The sequence below is a fragment of the Pseudorca crassidens genome, chromosome 5 (genome assembly GCF_039906515.1).
Source record: "Pseudorca crassidens isolate mPseCra1 chromosome 5, mPseCra1.hap1, whole genome shotgun sequence".
Lineage (NCBI taxonomy): Eukaryota > Metazoa > Chordata > Mammalia > Artiodactyla > Delphinidae > Pseudorca > Pseudorca crassidens.
In genome coordinates, this window is record NC_090300.1 from 22,200,873 (window position 1) to 22,222,374 (window position 21,502).

The window sequence follows — 21,502 nt, forward strand, 5'->3', positions numbered from 1 at the left end:
ACTCAACTTTACTGGATTGACATCAAGAAAGGATACACATTCCTAAGACACTATGGAAATCTGAGCGGGTCCCATTCATTGGCATCTCAGTTTGAGGGAGAGTACCTCCTGGACTGAATCCTAAAATAGAATCAGAACCATAGACTATTTTAGTTGACAGAGACCCTGCAAAGATTAATCCGACTTCTATAACTTTTCAGATAGGAAAATGAGTTTTTCACCTAATCCACTGAAATATTTTCTGGGAAACATGATTCTGATTTCACTAAGGACATCAGTGTGAAACTGGGATTCACTTTTCAGAGGTTAATTGTCAACTTTGCTGCAATAGATTTTTCTTCCTGAGGCTGACATTTGATATGGTTCAGCCCCTGAAATAACCTTAAATCTAAAGCTCTTTGTTTGATGATGAAGAATATGTGTAGGTAATATCCCCAGCTGAGCTGAAGTTGGGAAGAAGTAGTACCAACAACTAATAAATTGTAGTGGAGGCTTTTTAAGGCTATGGACTATTATTGATATAATAATATACTATATTATAATATAATATAAAAGTTTACCAAGGACTTTTACAAACCTGCTTGTTTCAAGCCTCACAATAATCTTTGAGGAAGCTATTTTTAACCCCTTATTTCACAAAAGGAAACTAAGGAAGAATACTCTTTCACTCACAGCAAACTAGAACTGTAGATAGGTGTAATGATTTTCTAATCTAACTCCTTGATTGTACAGAACCTGAGGCATGGAAGGGTTAAGCAACATGGTAGAATCAGGACTAGAATTTAGGAATCAGACTCAGGAGATCTTATTGCCCAAGGTTCTGCACATGTTTGTCAAAATTCTATGAGAGTATTTTGTAAGTCTCTTTAGATGCTTCTAAACATTTATAAATGGAGCCATGCTATACATAGTGTCATTCCACTTTATTTTCTCGCTTGTATCTAACTTGGACATCTTTTCATGTTGATACCTATGTTTCGATCTCACTGTTATTTCTGAAGGGTGAAAAAATTGGTATTCACTACACACAGTCCAATGCAGCCATACCTATTGTTTGTGGCCAGCTTGAGTCCTCACTTGTCCTTGCCCATGCAGTACTGATTATTAAGTATTTTGAAGACTTATTCCTAGCGCTTTCTCTGCATTCCAAAAATAGGGCAACTGAATCTTTAAATTCTTGAATGCAGCCAATCATATTTCTCAAAAAACCTAGAACTCAACAAAGGCTAGAAATATGTGACGAGCCTGCAGATCTTCACAAATCAAGGTAGACAGTCTAGTGCTCTGGAAGCAAGGCTGAGGTCTTCCTGCAGATGCCTTGGCCAGATTGGAGGGCTGATATTTGGCAACAAAAGTTCACTTTTGTTCTTGGATTTCCAGCAAGAATTCTGATGGTCGGAGCACCTTCCGCAGACATTCTTATCATTTTTACTTTAAGCCTTAATGATAGTCTCGCATAGTTCACAAAATCCAGCTGACCCTTGAACAAGGTGCGGGTTAGGGCAATGGAAAATCCAGTATAACTCCACAGTCGGCCCTCTGTATCCGTGGTTCCGAATCCCTGGATGCAACCAACCACAGATCATATAGTACTGTAATCTGTAGTACTTACTTTTGAAACAAACTCCATTATTAGTGGACCCATGCAGTTCAAACCCCTGTTGTCTAAGGATCCACTATAGAATTTTTCCCTCCCCACCATCTTTGGACACATGAGCAAACAGTTGAACAGAACACCCTTTTGATGGAGCCATCAAAATGGCTGAAAAGGACAATGATTTGACTGAGGGCAAAAACTGATGTTCGTCATTTGATGGTAGAATTGGACAGGAAAATAATTTGGAATTTCTTCTTAATTTTCTCACCAGCTATAATTTTGACAGAACACAGAATGTAAAATGGATTTTTTTTTTAACTTCTAACTTCAAGATAGAAAACTTTCACCACCCTTGTGACTTCCTTATTCAATTTCATGTGTTGCTGACACCAGTGACTTGAAGAAAAATAAACAACTTCATAGCATTTTATATTAGATTTGCATGATTTTGACTATCAAGATGATAGTCACACAGAGCTGTTGAGTGTTGGGATTTACAACACACTGGGAAGTTGAATCTTTTTTTTTTGCAATAAATCAGAAACCATAATTGACATGAGTTTCTTTTTTTCTTCCCGTTGTCACAAACCACACTCCAATAATAGTAACAATGTAAAAAGGAGAAGGACTGAAGGGAAAGTATATAGTCAGCTTGGTTGAGTAATGAATGAGGCTGTTGGTGGTGATGGGTAGTGTAGTTGTTTTTTTTCAAAGACAATTTTTCTAGATCTACAAGAAATTGAATTTTTGTTGATTTTCCATTGATGCATTTGTTCACAGTATAATACCTGCCATCATTTACTTCGATAACCCCCACTTATTTCTTGCAACTTTCTCAATTTATGGGCAGGAAGAAGTAGAATAAGAGACAGAAATACATTTTGAAGGCCTGAAAGCCTTATTTTTGTACTATATTACTGTAATATCAAGGCAAACTTTAAAATAAAACTTACACTCATCTTCAAACAGAAAACATTCTGCTCATGTTATGACATAGAACAGTGTGTATTGTACCACACGGGTGCTAACATCACAAGTAACTAACAAACTTGTCCTACCCTGAAGGGCCAACTCTGAATACGTCCTCATTCTAACTTTAACACATCGGACCAGTCAGTATGCTTTGGTTTAGGTTTTCTTATTTTAGATACTTTTATGAAAACAACAAGTATTGCTTTTGATTCTTCCCCTGCCCCTGACCCAGCACACAAATTATATTATAAAATTGTACATGATTTTCAAATGACAGCATAGCCCTCTATAGAGGTTTTGTTATTCTACACTCAGTTTTCTGTACCAAGAAGCCTATCGTGGCATCTGCATATTTGCTCTTAGATATTCCTTTCTTTGATCTAAGGAACGGAATCCTGTTCAAATGAAAGCAAACACCGCTAAGAGGGGTAATGTATAAAGATGGTGCCAGCCATTAACACCATAGCATAAATTGTTGAATTCAGATAATTAACATTTATTGCAGGGTCTCTGAGGGCCTGTGTCAGGCTCGGTGATAGTAAGGACATGTCCCTGAAGAGCATTTGACCCCTGTCATCATTTCATTGGGCAATGTTGGACAAGTTGGTTCAGTTTGGGGCTCAAGATCGTCATCTGTGAATTGAAGAGACTGGATTAGGTTGGTAGTTTTCTAAGTCTGGGGATGTTCAGGTTCCCCTCTAGGAAAGGAGAGGGCTCTAGCAGCTCTTGATTATCTTATTTATATATTGATTTTTTTTGTGTATATATTGCTTTTCTTTGATATATATTCATAATCTGTATTATTTGCTTTCTTCCTTTCAAGTTTTCTTTTGAAGAAAGAGTTTTGCAGCTAAAATATTACAAATGAACAACTCTGAAAATAATTCTACTAGATGACTTTTAGTGTTTTTAAAACTGTAAAACCTCCAATGACTTTCAATATTCTGTAATGCGATCCTATTTTCTCTGTTTACAGTAGGTAAGCCTCCTGAGGGGATATTGTCATAGAAAGGGGAGAAGGAAGGTGGGAGGTTTCTGGACATTGGCCAGACTAGGGTTTGTGGTGTTTGGTGTATGTCTGGGTCGTGGGTGTGGATGTGTAGGAGGATTTGGCAAAGTCTAACTTTGCCAGTTACTCAGTTTTGTCAAAGGCTAGCCCTGGAACTCACCAGAGCATAGACCACCTGCTTTGTGGTCGATCCTTCTGAGTGAAAGAAAAATTCCCCCTGAGAGACTTAGGAATTTCCACAAATAGCTCCATTTCAGAGATGTCATCTCTCTCTAGGAAGTGCACTTTCTGCCCCTTGTAGGAAAGAAGTCTAGGGCTCGATAATTCCATTGGACACATCTCAGCAAAAAAAATGTGGTTTAAAAAATAAGCATATGAAAAAGAAATTCTCTATAAAATAACCTTATCTGATATGGAGAAACTCTGAATATAAAACATATTATGCCTATAGCTTTTCTCCCACTCCCATCTTGGAATCTTTTCTAAAGTTGTTCCAAAACAACTCTTTTAACAAGGTCAAAAGAAATTTTAGGACTCTCTTTCAAAAGTCCTTTAAAGTATCAGGAAGTGCAAGATCACTACATCACTGACTTGAACTGACTGAAACAGAAAAGGGCTGTTGATATTATTTTATGATGCTCAGATAAAGTCTTGGATTGGGGGTAAGGATGGAAAAGAGTGGATGTTCTCTGGGATCAGTTGTCCCTGAAATCCTTTTGACTGAGGACCATAGGTTTTGAGGTTGACAGAAGGTACCTTCACCTTCCCCCCATTAAACTCTGGACACAAGATCAGAATAAAGTGAAATGGGCAAATCTATAATGGCCTCAGAGCAGCGCTTATAAAGCTGGAGGAGATGAGGGTTGATAGTTAGGCCTGGGCGTCCTAGCATCCTGGTGTTGGTCCTGACTGTGATAGCATATGTGGTTGGAGGTCTGAGACATAACATTTGCCTTATAGAGAACAGAGGGAGATCAGTAAAGTAGGAAGAGTTTCCCAGAGATTAGAGGGAAGTAGGCAAGCCAAGGTAAAGGGAACAGCGATGGTTAGCTTGAGGACTAAGGTACAGGGAAGATGGAATTGTCCATAGATGGATGTCAGTGATCTTTGAACTGCTCAGGCTTGTGAGTGACTTCTGGCCAAGAACAATCCTGGATTTTAGGTGTGTGGTAGATGTAAATCTCGTTTTTAATTTCTCTTGAGATTTCTCCTTTGACCCATGTGTTATTTAGAAGTGTGTTGTTTAATTTCCATGTATTTTGGGATTTTCCAGTTATCTTTCTGTTATTGATTTCTAGTTAATTCCATTGTGGTCCAAGAGCAGATATTGTATGATTTCTATTCTTTTAAATTTGCTAAGGTGTGTGTTATAGCCCAGAATGTGGTCTACCCTGGGGAATGTTCCATGTGAGCTTGAGAAGAACATATATTTTGCTGTTGTTTTATGAAAGAGTCAATTATATCCAGTTGGTTGATAGCAGTATTGAGTTCAACTATATCCTTATTAATTTTCTGTCTGATAGGTATGTCCGTTTCTTCTAGAGGGGTGTTGAATCTCCAACTATGATAGTAGTTTCGTCTATTTCTCCTATCAGTTTTTGTCTCATGAGGTTTGATGCTCTGATTTTTACGTCTTTTCAGAAACTTGGCCCCTACCATTATGAATGCCCCTCTTTATCCCTAATAAGTTTCCTCACTTTGATCTCTGTTCGGTCTAAATTTAATATTGCTATTCCTGCTTTCTTTTCTTTTTATATAAATTTATTTATTTATTTAATTTTGGCCATGTTGGGTCTTTGTTGCTGTATGCAAGCTTTCTCTACTTGCGGTGAGCAAGGGCTACTCTTCGTTGTGGTGTGCGGGCTCCTCACTGAGGTGGCTTCTCTTGTTGTGGAGCACGGGCTCTAGGTGTGCAGGCTTCAGCAGTTGTGGAGCGAGGGCTCAGTAGTTGTGGCGCATGGGCTTAGTTGCTCCACAGCATGTGGGATCTTCCAGGACCAGGGCTCGAACCCGTGTCCCCTGCATTGGCAGGTGGATTCTTAACCACTGCGCCACCAGGGAAGTCCAGCTACTCCTGCTTTCTATTGGTTAATGTTAGCATGGTATATTTTTCTTTATCCTTTTACTTTTAATCTATATGCATCTTTACATTTAAAGTGGAATTTTTGTAGAAAGCATATAGTTGAGTCCTGTTTTTGTATCCACTCTGACAATCTCTGTCTTTCAACTGGTGCATTTAGACTACTGACATTCAAAATGATTATTGATATAGTTGGATTAATATCTACTATATTAGTTACTGTGTTTTTTATTTGTTGCCCTTGTTTTTTGTTCCCATTTTTGTCTTCCACTTTTTTTCTGCCTTTTATGGTTTTATTGAGCATTTTATGTGATTTCATCTTCTCTTATTTCTTAGCATATCAGTTATGCTTTTTCTTTTCCATTTTCTTAATGATTGCCCTAGAGTTGCAATATACATTTACAACTAATCCAAGTCTACTTTCAGATAACACTCTACCACTTCATGGGGAGTGTGAGTACTTTATAATAACAAAATAATACTAATTCCTCCCTCCCATCCCTTTTATCATTTCTGTCATTCATTTCATTTATATATATGCATCCATAAGCATATATACGCATGAGCAATATACACATGCATACATAATTGAATTCATTGTTGCTATTATTATTTTGAACGGTTATTTGTTAGATCAATTAAAAATAAGTAAAATAAAGGGTTTTTTTTACCTTCACTTATTCCTTCTTCAATGATCTTCCTTTCTTTATGTAGATCTGAGTTTCTGACCTATATTATTTTTCTTCTCTCTAAAAATTTCGTTCAACATTTCTTGTAAGGCAGGTCTACTAGCAACAAATTTTCTCAATTTTTGTTTGAGAAAGTCCTTATTTCTCCTTCACTGTTGAAGGATAACTTCATAGGGTACAGAATTCTAGGTTGGTGTCTACTCTCTTCTTGCTTGCATGGCTTCTGAAGAGGTTGGATGTAGTTCTTATCTTTCTTTGTTCCTCTGTGGGCAAGGTTTTTTCTCTCTGACTTCTTTCAAGACTTTTTTTCTTTGATTTCTGTAGTTTGAAAAATGATATGCCTAGGTATAGTTTTGTGTTTTTTTGTTTTTTGTTTGTTTGTTTGTTTGTTTTTAATCCTGCTTGGTGTTCTCTGAGCTTCCTGGATCTCTGGTTTGTGTTGACATTAATTTGGGGAAATTCTCAGTTTTTGAATTCTCAGTTTTGAATACCATTCATGAATTTCAGTAATTTGAAATTATTTTTTCAAATATTTTATCTGTCCCTATCTCTCTTTCTTTTCCTTCTGATATTCCCATTATGCATGTGTTATATCCTTTTTGGTTATCCTACAGTCCTTGGATATTCTGTTCTGTTTCTTTTCAGTCTTTCTTCTCTTTGCTTTTTAGTTTTCAAGATTTCTACTGAGATATCCTCAAGTTTAGAGATTCTTTCCTTAGCTGTGTCCAGTCTACTAATAAGGCCAGCAAAGGCATTCTTCATTTCTGTTGCAATTTTTTTTTTTTTTTTTTTGTGGTACACGGGCCTCTCACTGCTGTAGCCTCTCCCGTTGCGGAGCACAGGCTCCGGACGCGCAGGCTCAGCGGCCATGGCTCACGGGCCCAGCTGCTCCGCGGCATGTGGGATCTTCCCGGACCGGGGCACGAACCCGTGTCCCCTGCATTGGCAGGCGGACTCTCAACCACTGCGCCACCAGGGCAGCCCTCTGTTGCAATATTTTTGATCTCCAGCATTTATTTTTGGTTCTTCTTTTAGGATTCACATCTTTCTGCTTACATTGCCCATCTGTTCTACTTTATCTATTAGAACCCTTAGCATATTAATCATAGTTGTTTTAAATTCCTGGTCTGATAATTCCAATACTGTTGCCACTTCCGGTTCTGATGATTGCTCTATCTCTTCAAATTTTTTGTCTTTTAGTATGCTTTGTATGTTTTTGTTGACAGCTAGGCATAATGTACTAGATAAAAGGAACTGCTGTAAATAAACCTTTAGTAATGTGACAGTGAGGTGTGGGGAGAGGGGAAGTGTTCTATACTCCTATGATTAGCTCTCAGTCTTTCAGTGAGCCTATGCTTCTAGACTATGGACTTCACAAGTGTTTCTCTGTATTTTTCTCCCCTCTTAGGTGGAGCAGGATGGCTAGAGTGGGCTGGAGTTGGGTATTTCCCTTCCCCATGTCAGTTAGGTTGTGATAATACCCTAGCAGTTAGGGTCTGGTTAAATAGTGCCCCCTGAGGGCAGGTCTTGTTAGGAACAAAATACTCTGGCATATTTCAAAATGGTTTATTTTCCCCTCCTCCTGCAGGGAGCTCAAGAAGATTTCCCCCCAAATTTACTGTGGGAAACTGGTCAAGCTCCTGGAGGTAAATCTTACAATATTGTTGGGGTCCCGGTATGACTGGGTGCCCCTGGAGTTTTTAACTCTCAGATTTTTTCTCACTCAGCCTCCAGCAATTCATTAGTTACAGATCAGGTAATTTTCCTACCCAGACGTACTCCTGAGTCTGTTCTGGTAAGCAGCAGCTCCCCGTGTTTGCATGTCTCTCTCTTCAACCTTGGGGGCAGTGATTAGCCCTGTGTCCTCCCTGCTCTTAAGGATCTAAGAAGAATTGTTGATTTTTCAGTCTGTTCGGCTTTTTACTTGTTGTTAGGACACAGCGGCAACTTTCAGGCACCTTATATGCGGAACCAGCTGTACATCTTATTAAATGCCAGTGTCACCGAGAGAGTTTTTATTGAAGGCGGAGGAATTTAAAATATACCAAGAGACTCCAGCTACCCAATGAGTTCTAATTATTAATATTTCGCTCCATCTAGGAGGATTGGAGCAAGTGTGAAGTGCTTGGTGAGAGTGAAGGATGGGCTGGGGTCTAAGAGAAAGTCTTGCTACAGTCACCAGGCTGCCCAAACAGGGGCTGGCCTTCCTTAAAACTCTACAGTCCTTCTTAGAAAGGCAACAGTCACAATGAAAGGATCTAACTTGGCTCAGGCTTCATCCTCTATGAGGCAGTATCAGTAAAGTGGGTGTATTGCTGGTCATTAAAGCTGCTCAGAGGATTTGCTCTGTGTATATAACATGTTATTTTTTTTCTCCATAAATCCCAAGTAGGTATCAAGTGTCAGTTCTTTCTGTCAGTTCTAACTCACTGTTACTTTTTTGAATAGGAAGAGATAGCATATGATGTGTCCTATATATTGAGAATGTTTAAGGTAACGGGCTATTCTATTGTAGGGAAAAAGTCAAAACCACATTATATTTATATTTTTAAGTAAAAATCGGCCAAAGAAATAATACAATATTTTAGGTTGTTGATGATATCATAGTGTCTCTCTTTTTTTTTAAATGTCTGCTGAAGTCCGGTAAAGGATCTACAAACCTGTGTTGAGAGAACTGTGTTCTCGTAGAGAACAGAAGAGATAGCGTCTGATAAAATGCACGTGTGCCTCCTAGTATAATAGAGGTGCCTTCTGATTTTGCAGTATCTCTAGTCAATGAAACCACAAGGTGAGATCATTTGGAACATTTTACATTAAATTAGGGGAGGCTAGATAAGGGAGAGAAGCACAACTTTAAAATACAATCTGGTTTAATCAAAACCAGGAAACCATGAACTCTTTGGGATTCCGAAGGAAAAAGGAGAACTTGAAAGCAACTGTAATATACAGGCGCCAATGCTGCTCTGTGACAGCTTCTACTTAATGGGAAAGCCGTGGTTTTTTCCAAGGTAAAGATAGTAAATCTGATTAGGGATCTGCCTAGAACAGGGAGTGTACTCTGATCTCTGGAAGAAGGTTTTGCCCTCAACAGGAAGCCTCACCACATCCTATGTGTACACTGGATGACTAATATTTATTATAGAGCCATGTGATGGAACAGTGAACAAAGGTTGCTCCTGGTCACCTTAGGTCCGTCACCACAATCACTCCTCTTATGGAACGTGACATATTGCCCGCCTCCTAGGACAGTTTTTGAGCCACCAACGAATGTTACTTTATAAATACAGCTCAGAACCCCCAGGAATGTGTTAGGACAACTTATCAAACATACTGTCTCTCACCTTGTCTCTCAGTTGCAAAAGGACTCTCCCAACACTTCCTTCGTCCTCGTGGCTGTGCTGTGATTGGCTGTGAATGATGTCATGACACTGTTTACTTTTCTTAGTTGAAGGCAAGGATTGGAGTGTGATAAGTGTGTCTACATTGTGTTAGGTAATAGGAGAAACTGTACACATAGATCTTGAGCCATGTTGTACTCATTTACTATGAGCCTATGATGTGGCAACTCAATGAAACACACATCATCTGTGTGTCTTTTGTTATTTACAACTTTTGGAAGTTTCTGTTTACCTTGGGTTCTTCCTCTTGGACTCTCTTTCTAAGTTTAGCAGTTGAGCCCTACTATTAACAAGCTGTGTCTTTCCACAAACACAAAGCAAATTACTAGGCACAATTTGAAAAGAGATTTGTGGACTGAGTTCTGCCCTGACCAAGTTTTAAGATAAGTAGGCTTTGTTTATAATTGAGAGTTGAGTTGCCAGGTCTTTTGCAGCTCATTTCCACAAAGCAGAAAATGCCTGGAAAGGAGGAATTTGATTAGGTGGTTTTATATCTATCTATATATACTAAACTATCTATCTATATATACTAAACCATCTATCTATATATACTAAACCCATGAGGCATCTATATCTCATGGGTTTAGTAGTATTTCTGGCATTTCTAGAGAGGTAGGAGAAGGCTCATCATAGAGTCTACAAATAACTCTTTAACAGATAAAGAAGAATGTAGGCAATGCTATTCAGCTAGATATCGTGGATTAGACCAAAAAGTCTTTAAGAGAGGTAAATTCTATCAAAATGTCTTCAAAGATTTTTTTTTAAATTTTTTTTTAAAAATAATTTCACCCTGCTCCATACAAAATGTACCGCAGAAATTTTGGTCACACAGTCAAAATAAGAACAATAATTTTCACAATTACTTTAATTATAATTTGGAGGTAGAATGTCCAATGAAAACTTATGAACTCCAATTAAGTAAAAATTGCACTTAAGAATCCAAGGGGCATCCTAAGGCCATGCCTTTGGACATTTAATGCCTTCATATCCTCAGTATTCCATCCACATGATAAGTCTCACAAATTGTTGATACTGATATTTCACATGAGATATTTCACATGATTTTAGCATACTCATTAGGAGCGTTCGTATATTAAAATATCCCTCAAGGTTACTTCTCGTTTCATTGACAACTTTGGCTGCCTCCATGGGATTTCCAGAAGTTGCATTATTCTTTAAAGCCATTCAGCACAACTCACTCACTTGAAACTGCTTTCATGGACAAAATCCAAAATGTGCTATCTTTATTATACACATTCATATTCTAAAAGGTAAATTTATATAGGTAAACATACTTTTGGATTCTCATTAGAGTATGTATTGGCCTGGAGACTATTAAACTTCTTTATATAAATATTATTTACAGGTATTAACCAAAAATTCCCTAAAATCTTGAACTTGAGAGATAAAATCACTGTAAAATGTATTTAAAGTTAAGAACTTCTCTAAGGGATTGTAAATCACTTACCTGTACTTTGCTTTGTAGAATCACAGCTTGGACAAGACCACAAGAACCTAAGAATAACCAATGACCCACAACACCCAGCCTGTCTTCAGATACTTCCTACGATTGAGAGCTCACTTTTCGTGATAACTCTTCCAACTTTCACAGGAAAAGTTTTCAGAAGAATTTTACCTGGTTGACTTTGGTCAACAGGTTTAAGCTTTCTGGGTCTCGGGGTCTTTTTACTTGTAAAAGTGTTCCATATTTGTTGCATTTCTACTGTGGATCAGGCAGCCCCAAATATTTTTTTGGCGGGGGGAACCAAGGCAGGGTATAAATGAAGAGATTGATGAAATGAAAAAGTAAGCTGCACAGAAATTTTAGTCTTTGGGGATGTAAAGTTGAACAAGACAATAGTCTAAAGGGAGAGATGGGGACATAATCAAACACTTATGAGGACAATACAATGAGTAATTTATTAAGGTTCAGGAAATTCTGGGGACACTGGGAGCTGGGGACACTGCTTGCTATTTGCTCTTTCCCCAGCTCCCTCCCACGTGCAAGCTCAAAGTGCTGATTTCCGATAAAAACTGGATCAGGACTTCCCTCCAGGCGCCTCCTCTCCATGCCCTCCAAAGTCCCTTGCACTGTAAACCCCAGTGAAGGTAGGGACCCCACTGATTTTATTCATCCTTTTATCCATCTCACTGAGCCCAGATTCTGCCTTATGGAGACCCCAAGTAAGTATATATTGAATAAATGAATAAATGAGTCGTATCCAGAAGCTAATGGGGAGCTACTCATGGAAGTTATTTAAAGTAATGACATGAGCTTTCTTTACCTTATTACTCCATCTGGAAACATACTTCTGGTAGCAATAGGGATATGGGTCAAAGGAGGCCACGTAGGGGGATATTACAATAATTCAAGTAAGGAGTAATGAGGGGATGAAATAGGGTGATGCCGAGGATACTGGCAGGCGGTAGCCTTGATGATTGACTGGGTAATGGGGAGGGTGAAGAAGAGGTTATTTTCTGAGTTCTGGTTTTGTATTTTTCCAAATAAGGCACATGGGAGGAAGAGCAGTTTCTAGAAGCAGACCATGAGTTCCGCTTTGGACATGTTGCACCAAATATGACTGTGGATGGTAAGATTGGGAGATGCTTGCTGGGCACTTATCAGACCAGGGCTGGAGCTGAAATTGCAGACATTGTTGCTGACTCTGCAACACCCGTTCCACTCCTCTCTCAGTGATTTAGGAAACTGACCTCATCTCAAAGGTAGGCCTGATTGATCTAAAAGTATTGATCCCCAAATCATCCTACTTGCCAGAAATTAGTTTGGGAATAGGCATGTGATCTAATTCCCATCAATGAGAGGCAAGGAGGCTTCTGGAAAGGCACGGGAAGCCAGGCTTTCTCTCTCAGTGGATTTGGATGAGGAAGCCTATAGCTCTGGTGCTGCTGACAACTTTCCTACAGACACAAAGATACTAAGCCACAGGATGTGGCCAACACTGAAGACTGCAGAGTGGAGAGGGAAAACTCGTTTCCTTGACGATGGTGTTGAATCTGTGCATCCGCTATCTTGGAAGCTTACTCTACCGCTGGATGGCCTCTCACATGAGCGTTCTCATGTCTTTTATGATCATTGGGTGAGGATCTTTTTAGTGGCAGTTGAAAGCATCCTAACTGAAACGGCTGAAGCTATACATCTGGTGGTCACCAGCTATGGGGTGACAGCTAAAGCTGGAGATGTTAAAGAGATTACCTGGGAAGCGTAGGCTGAGAATGGAGTTCTGGGCACCTTACACTTATTTTTGCATCTAATCTGATTCTAACCTATGAATCAAGATTATTTTTTAGCCAAACTCAATCTCCGTTAAGTCTATCCTTTAACAAGTAGCCCTGTGACTCTGAACAACCTACAAATCATTTAGCCTTTGTGTGTTTCAGTGAGCTGAACAGTGAATTGGGAGGACATTGTCTGTCCATACACCGACTGTACGTATACACCTATACGAACAGGTTCAGGTTTTGTAGGGCTTGACGCATAGACCATCTTGAGAGACGCTCTTAAAAACTGGGTACAGAGGCTTGGAAGGAAGCAGAGCAAGTGAGGGGCCCTAAGGTTTCAAGGCACATCTTTGTCTGCTTAACTTTCAGGTTGTTGTGTGGAATGAGTGAGATAAAGCAGGTGACACATTTAACGCATGGTAATTGTTCAATAACGGTTAGCTGGAGTGATTAGGGATGACACATAACTAGACTATGGTGAGGCACTGATATCTGTATTTATTTAATTTTTACATTGCTAGTTTAAACTCACTTCTGAGCAGAGTTCTTGCTAACTCCCTCTCCCTCACTCTACCTATAAGGCCCACTTCTCCACTAGGCAGAGGGGAAGGGTGCCTTGGGCCCCTAATAATTTAGAAGCACACAAAAATATTTTTATTTCTTTTAAAATCAGAAGAAAAAAATGACCTTTCAGGTTAAAACAATTTACTACAAAGATCAGTATATTCACCTTTATTCCAACGCCGTAGTAAAATCTAAGTTTTAATATTTTCTTACGGAGAATGAAACCCATAAGGCAAAAGTTCCCAAGGCCCACAAAAGTCAGAATGCAACCCTGCTATCTGCTTCTCCCCTTTGGTCACTTTTTCTGTTTTCCATTATTTTCTACACCTTCATCTCTTCCTTGCCTCTCCCCACTCTTTACTATTTTAAACCGATTATTCTCCTACCTCTAGCATTTTCTGGTCTATATCCGTATGACCATCTCGTGTAAAATGAAAAAATAAAAACAAGCATTTTCCTTGTGTTTCTTTCCTGTCTCAGCCTTTTAATTCCTCGGGTTATCAGCTTTCAGAGTGAAGACACATAATCCCTTTGAGAATGGAAGACTCAGAATAGAGAGTTTGAGACACACCTTCTGAAACTGCAGCCTCTTGAGAGACTGATTCCCAGCAAAGAGTGTTGCCGCTCTGCGTTTCACACTGGAACACAGTGTAGACGACTAACGTTAATTAGGATTACAGGGCCAGGGAGGCTTACCGCGCTGTGACAGCTCACGAGAAAGAGAATGCTGCTGCTTCTTTTGGGTGCAATTCTGAGTGTCATGTATGTATGTATTAATCCTTGGGCTCAAGCCAAGTTACATTGGGGTGAGATGCAATCTATTATTTTTAGGTCATATTGGGTAGGGGCGGAGGCTATTATTTTAGGTTAGTGAGAAGGTAGGTTGGGTTAATTTCAGATGATCAAGTTTCCTGTTGTGAGCCTTCCTTCAAAAACTAATTTTGGAATGTTATCATTTATAGTTCACACTTATGGAGAACTTAATGTTGGAAGCATTCCTTAGATCAAGGGGATTTCACGCCTGGGTAATTTTCAAGTTTTATTGTTTTCCAGCTTACTTGCCTGACTTAGAATTCCTACTGCTTCTTAAATTTCACAAATAAATGCCTTAAAGAAAAAAGCTTACACACTAAAAACAAACCAGTACTTAACTCCTTCTTCCAAAACCCCACTGTCCTGAGGGAGATATACATAAAGTAAGAAATAAAGTGGCAAGTTTCCTGTTTCATGAATGCCTTGAATTCTAATTATTTCTTAAAGACAGATTGAAAACAAAGGTTTTTATGAATAATGATCATTAAGATTGTAATCTCTAAACGCTGGCATGTAAGTCTCTGATTTACCATATAAGTTCACACTGATTACCCAAGATGATTTCCAGATGTTTACTCTCTGCATGTAATTAAATTTTGCTAAAAATTATAACTGGCTCAGTTGCTTTAAAAAAAGAACTGTCAACAGAAACATGAAAGTTTTCACTGAGATATTTTTCCCTTCACAGTAGTCACTCCTCTCATGACAGAAATCTCCTTCCTCAAAAATCTCTGGCTCATTTAAACCCACTCCTGATTTTAAACGGAGAAGAGAAAGTTGCTCTAAGGCATGTGATGGATTGATCACTTCAAGTCCATCATTTGGGAGGAAACTGCCACAGCATTTGTATGACAGCATAGAAAATTGGCACAAGTAAATTATTGAGTCTGTATTCACAGGCGTAAAAGGGAATAGAAATATATGACAATGGGCAGTAAAATTAAAACTTCAGGGAGAATCAAAGTATCATGGAAAAACAGGTAAGAGCATTGTCTGTTTATGTACTGGGAACTGAAATGATAAGTTTGGGAAAACCTGTGTAATGTATCAGCTAGAATGTGGGTATAATGCACAACAGCAAATGAAGAGACAGATGCCACGTGATGGAAAAGGAACAAAAGTCAGGCAAGAAAATAGTTCAAAGATGCATATCAGGTAGAAATCATTTAAATATATTAGAAAGAAGGAGATGGTAAACTAATCAAATGCAGAGGAATGAAGCTGAGGGGAAACACAGAGAGAAGAAGAAGGAGGCCAAATATTTTGACAAGAGAGGAAGGATGAAAAGATAGAATGAGAGCAACCATCAGGCAATGGTTCTTAATGACCTGTTTCTCATGAAAAATGCATTATCCTGGAAGGGAATGATTTTTCTCCTCCCTCACACTACTTTGATTTGTGTGTCTACAACACACCGAGCCCACTGGGAGGCAGCCGATGGATTCAGAGCCTCCAGAATGATCAACAGGAGACTGCCATTCCAGACACCAAATGCAGTGTAAATAATTACATATCAATGCAAGTCCACTAACGTGGATGGGGTGTGTACTCTCAGGATGAAGCAGGCATCTGCACTGTGACAGAAGTCCAGGGTCTTGACAGAAATGCAAAACCCCAAAGGAACCACAATGGTGATCCTTTGAGGAAGACTCAAAAAGGGTAAATGTAACTTGACCCAGAAGTTCTTAACCTTATTCTGAATAACAGACTTTGCATATTTGATGAAAGTCTCAGGCTTTTACCCCAGAAAACGCACATTTGTGTGTACAAACAAAATTGTGTTTATGTCAAAAGGTTTATAGATCTCCTGAAGTCTGTGCTCCCCCTACTTTAAGATCTTAGAGTTCTGAAATTTTAATAGAGAACAACGTTTAATAGGCCACTATTTAAACTACTTACTGATTCACTTCAGTTACAACCTTAGGAATTACTGTAATTACTGAATTTAACTGAAGAGTGAGGCACAGGTGTTGTCCCTCTGGGAAATCTTTATTCAAACATGACTTCTTCAATCTTCCGGCAGGGCTGGATTTTTTGTTTATGTATTATTTATACGTTGCTGTGTTCTAGAAAAAAATTTTGACTTGTAAAATGCATATAATACAAAATAAAAAAATAAGTACTTGGAGGAATCGGGTGAAATAAAAACATGAGTAAAAAGCCCACAAAATTCAGAGACAAAAATTAGCAGAGTGTATGTCATGGTAGATGTTAGTTACAATTTTGTAACTTTCTGGCAGCCAAAGCTAAGACAAAGACAGGCTTAATTACAAGACTTATAACATTTGATAAAACAAAAACTAATTATCTATTAGGCTGCGAGTAACAGAAAACACAGCTAATAATGCTTTACGTGAATCAGGGGCTATTTTTCTCACTAACAGGAAGTCCAGAGGTGGACACTTGTTCAGTCATGTTATCAGAGACCCGGGCTTTTTCTATCTGTCTTCCCTACTGTCCTTAGGGTGTTGATTTTTATCACTCTGTAGCCTCACTGCCTCAAGTGGGCTGCTACAACTCCAGACATCACATCCATGACCAAGGTAGAGAGAAGAGGTAAGGACAGGCTAGAGATCTCTCCTCCCACATGTATTTTTCATCAGGAAAGTAATTGCCACCCCTTCCTTTTGCCAATTGCCATTGCTTCCTTGCAGACTTCCTTCTATGTTTCATGGCCACAACTGGATCATATGAATTCCCCCCACTACAAGAGAGACTGGAAAAGTGAGCATCTGACTTTTTGGCCTTTACAGAGAAAGGAGGGCAAGTAAGGGCCTATGGGAATGGCTTTGGGTTAGTGTCTTCTACAGACAATATGAACAGATTTTCCTGATGTAGAGCAGCCTCACTTCTGGGTGTCCTCAAAAGGGGGATACTGTGTGGTTCCTCAGATTATGCCCTAAACATCAATCCATGCAGAAAATGCAGCAGCAAGTACTATCATGTTCCATGAGACTTCATGTTTCTCTCTATAGGCTGATGGCTTAGGCTAAGGCACAAATTTAGAAAAGGGAGGTCTACAAGGAATCAAAACTCAAGTTCACAGCCCTGTTATGATCTCGTTTAATTCAAGGGCAACATTTAGCCTAGCTAGTGTAATGTATGGGCAGCAATGTCCTTGTACCACTCCTTTGTAAATATTATTTCTCACAACTGGACTTTGAATTAGAATGAGACCACAGGGAGTTAAATGTTGTAATCTCCAGCACAAACCTACCTGGAACATAAAAGCCTACATTGCTGATAAGAGCAGACATAGATGCTTTAACAACCTGCTAGTGAGAGGAGAGGATTAAGTGCTCCTTCTACAAATTCAGAAGCATAACCAACATGTATGCCTGATGGATAAATGTTCTCTGACTGGTGAAGATGAGTCCCAAGAAGAAGAGGTAATCATTCTTTCCACTCTATTCCCTTAGCGCTGCATCTCCGTCTCCATGATAGCATGTATAGTCCAGATTTATGTAGCTCTATTACTGGTTATAAGCCTACTCATTTTGTAGCCCAAGACCATGCTATTTTTCATATAATAGACAGGTATGTTCTCAGAAATATCTAGAAAAAGTATTCTTTTATTGAACAGTGGGTAGAGGTTGCTTAGATAATATCTGGAGAGACAACTTTGCACAAAGAAATCAATGACAACTTCCTTCATGCTCTTTTTAGTAGTGATGGCTTGAAATAAGCATTATTTGAATTCTTATTGTCTAAAGACTGGAATACTAGATGCAGTGGGTTAGACACTAGAGGATAAAAGTTCAAGGGAAGGAAGATGTATTTTCCCTTGAAGAACCTGTGAACTAATTGTGGGGATGGGCATATTGTATCTGAGAAAGGAAACCAAAACATTTACAAACGCTGTTGTTTTAATAAAGGGTAAATTTGACGTAGGGCAGAAAAAAGATACAATTAAATTATAATGCTTTTGTGTCTAATTCCATGTCTAAGGTCTTTTGTTTGATAAAAAAGATTAAGGCCTGTGACTTGTTTTATAATTGGAGGTGTTTCATAAATAAAGAGTTGGTGAATAGAGTTACCTGACATGGAATTTTAAAATATATTGGTGAAATATATTTTTCATCATGTATAATCAAGCTACATCTTTTGCATTAATTGTTGGTATAGATTAGAAACACAATCTGCTAATTGTTTTTTTATTGCTATAGACATTAAGGAGGCATTCCCATCTTATTTGGGGTTTAGGAGGAAATGGAAAATGACATCATATAAATTACACACTAAGTTGCAGGAATAACAGGAAATGAAAGATGAACAAGACATGTGAGGAGAACAAAAAAGCTTATTTATTGTCACTGAAAGTTAAAGAATTACGAGATAGGATGTCAGGGGTGTCATTTAGCTGGAGAGCATGAAATTCTGAGCAAAGAATTTCAGATTTCACATGCTAAGAAAAAGAGAGTGAAGGTACTTTAAAAAATATCTGACTGTTGGATTATAAAATCTTTGAGAATAATGACTGTCTTCCAGGTTTACATTTATTCACTCAACAAACTTTATGGCTCTGTGGGGGATCAAAAATAAATAAGAAATATAATCCTTGCTCCTCTATAGTCCATGGTCTACTAGAGAAGAAATTATGTTTATACAAAAAGCTGTAATACAAGGTGGACTGTTTTAAATTCCATGGCAGGAATATAGATCAAGTTCCATGGACTCTGCTATGTGAAGGAGTATCCCAGCTGTACGGCGTTGAGAAAGGCTTCCTCAGAGAGGTGACATCTGAGCTGGATACTAAGGGATCAGTGGTGCTTTGACCTAGAGAGACATCGGGAAGAAGGACATTCTCAGGAGGAGAAACAGTGTGGCTAAAGTGTTGGTGGCAGAAAAGAGAGGCATATGTATAGAGAATAGAAAACAATCCAGTTTATAGGCCCATAAGAGTTCATTAAGTGGAAAAATGAGAGATAAAAATGAAAACAAGCATTGAGGTTAGATTCTAGAGAGTCTGTTAGATTTAAATGAAGGCACTTGGACTTTATTTGGTAGATAATGAGAAACTATCGATGCTTCTTGAGTACCGGACAGAAATCGAACACATGTTTTTCAAGTGGAAGACGCTTCAGATGATAGGAACCAAGCTATCACTCTGTTCACTTTGAAGTGCCCAACGTAGTCTGAGCATGTAATAAATAGATGACAATATTTTTAAATTGGCTATTAGAGAAGTACATGAGCAGGGAAGCCATCTAAGAATATTACTGAGAATGTCTGACATCTCCAGGGATGGATCAGGTATGCCGTGTCGGCACTCGCTATTCACACCCATCCCCTTCTGCATGGCCCCTGTATCACAGGGGCTGGAAGGTTAACAGCTACATTTCTCAGGCTCCCTTGCTGCCAGTGTTTCAGATGCCTCCCATGAGATTTGGAAGGTGAAATGCAGGTGAAGGCCAATTTTATTTCTGCAGCAGTGACAGGTTCTGGCAGAACTGAGTTTTTGCTGTGGACAGACTTCACATCCCACTTTCTTCTGACCAGCCTCACGGATATGGGGCAACTGTAAAACTGGCAGCAGTTCCTCGACCCCTGGGTGTTGACAGTGATTTCCTGACCTCCGGTTCAGAGCTACAGGGTTATAACCTCAAAACCTAGCAGAGGCACGAGCTTTCCATCTGAGAGGTCTTCCTCACTTACATTTAGCTCTTCCGGTAATTTTGCAGCACTCAATTCCCTGTATTAAATTCCTTTCTACTTGAGGTACCTAAAATGGTTTCTGTTTCCTGCACTGAACGCTGACAGGAGCAAGAGATGAAGAAACTTGCATAGCAGAGGGAAATAGTCATTCAAGGATAAGTCATTGTGAGATGGAAGAAAAGAAATTGAAGTTGGAAGTCCTTCGGCACTACTAAGGGCACCAATGTCCTTTGTTTCAAATGGTCACGTCTATTTGAAGAGGGAGGCAAGCAAGGTAATCTTTATTCTGCACGGTTGTATACTCAGCTAAAATAGGGAGTACCATTAAGGAAGGGGGCAAGGAAGGATATGGAAGACAGTTAGCGCTCCCAGTCACATCACTGTAACCATTCAGTCTTCCCTCCTATGGAGGCTGGCAGCTTCCCGTTTCTTGCTCCCTCAGGCCCCAACACCATCCCCATCCCAGGTTGTAATCTTAATGCTGCTGCTTTTGTCATTTTTTGTCACTTTACCCTCTCTCCCCTACCTGGAACATTTTGCTTGGAGTACTTCTCCTAGCATTAATTATTTTAAAATTCTTTCTCTATCAGCCTACCTCTGACCACCTGAATTTTCCCTCTTCTATGTCTACCAAAAAATGGAACACCCCACCAGACCCCTCAGGCCAAATTTCTATAATGCCTTCTTGTAGAGTCACCTTGACCTGGCTTCTAGAAGGGCTTCAGGTTGTATTGCCCTTCTCCTGACCCTCCATTCTATTTTTCCTTCCAAAAGTCCAGTAGTTCTTGAAAACAACTTCCTTGAAGCTTTTTTGGACTAACTGCAGCCCTCTGTACACCTCACATGAAGCCCCAACAAATCTCCCTTCTTCTGTGCCTTACCAGTACTGTAAACTATTTTCTGTAATGTAAATCACATCTCTTCCAGTTTTGCCAACATTCTTGCAGAGTTCTTTTTAATCTGTGAGTTTTCTCCAGCCATAGTTTTTCCTTTTCCACTTTTTCTACTCTTACATTCAAAGTGGCTCAGGGATTGAAGCCCTCTGACCATAGAAAGATATGAAAAGAGACACTTAGTTCATGCATTCCGTTGATAAAGTTTCTCTCTTGGCTCTGTTTGAGCTAAGTGAGACCCCAATGAACGTCTTTCTGCATCTTCTGGGACCTATCATGGCTCTTATCTACAACACCTTGGGCTTCCCAAGGTCAAGGCTTAGAGATGCATCCACAGACAACTGACTTGCAATGCCACTCCCTAGAGAAATACCCTGGCTGTGAAAGCTCCTATTGCCTAAAGTGAGGATGCTTTCTCATGGAAGTCCAAGATCAGTTTGATACAATTCAATATCTAATCTCCACGTAACAGGACAAGGAAAGGAGCATCTTCTGTGCCTTTAGCAATTACAATAGTCCAGGTTATGTTGCAGTAGCCAACAGCTTTCAAATATTATGAGCGGCTTTAAACCAAAAGCGCTGATTTCTTGCT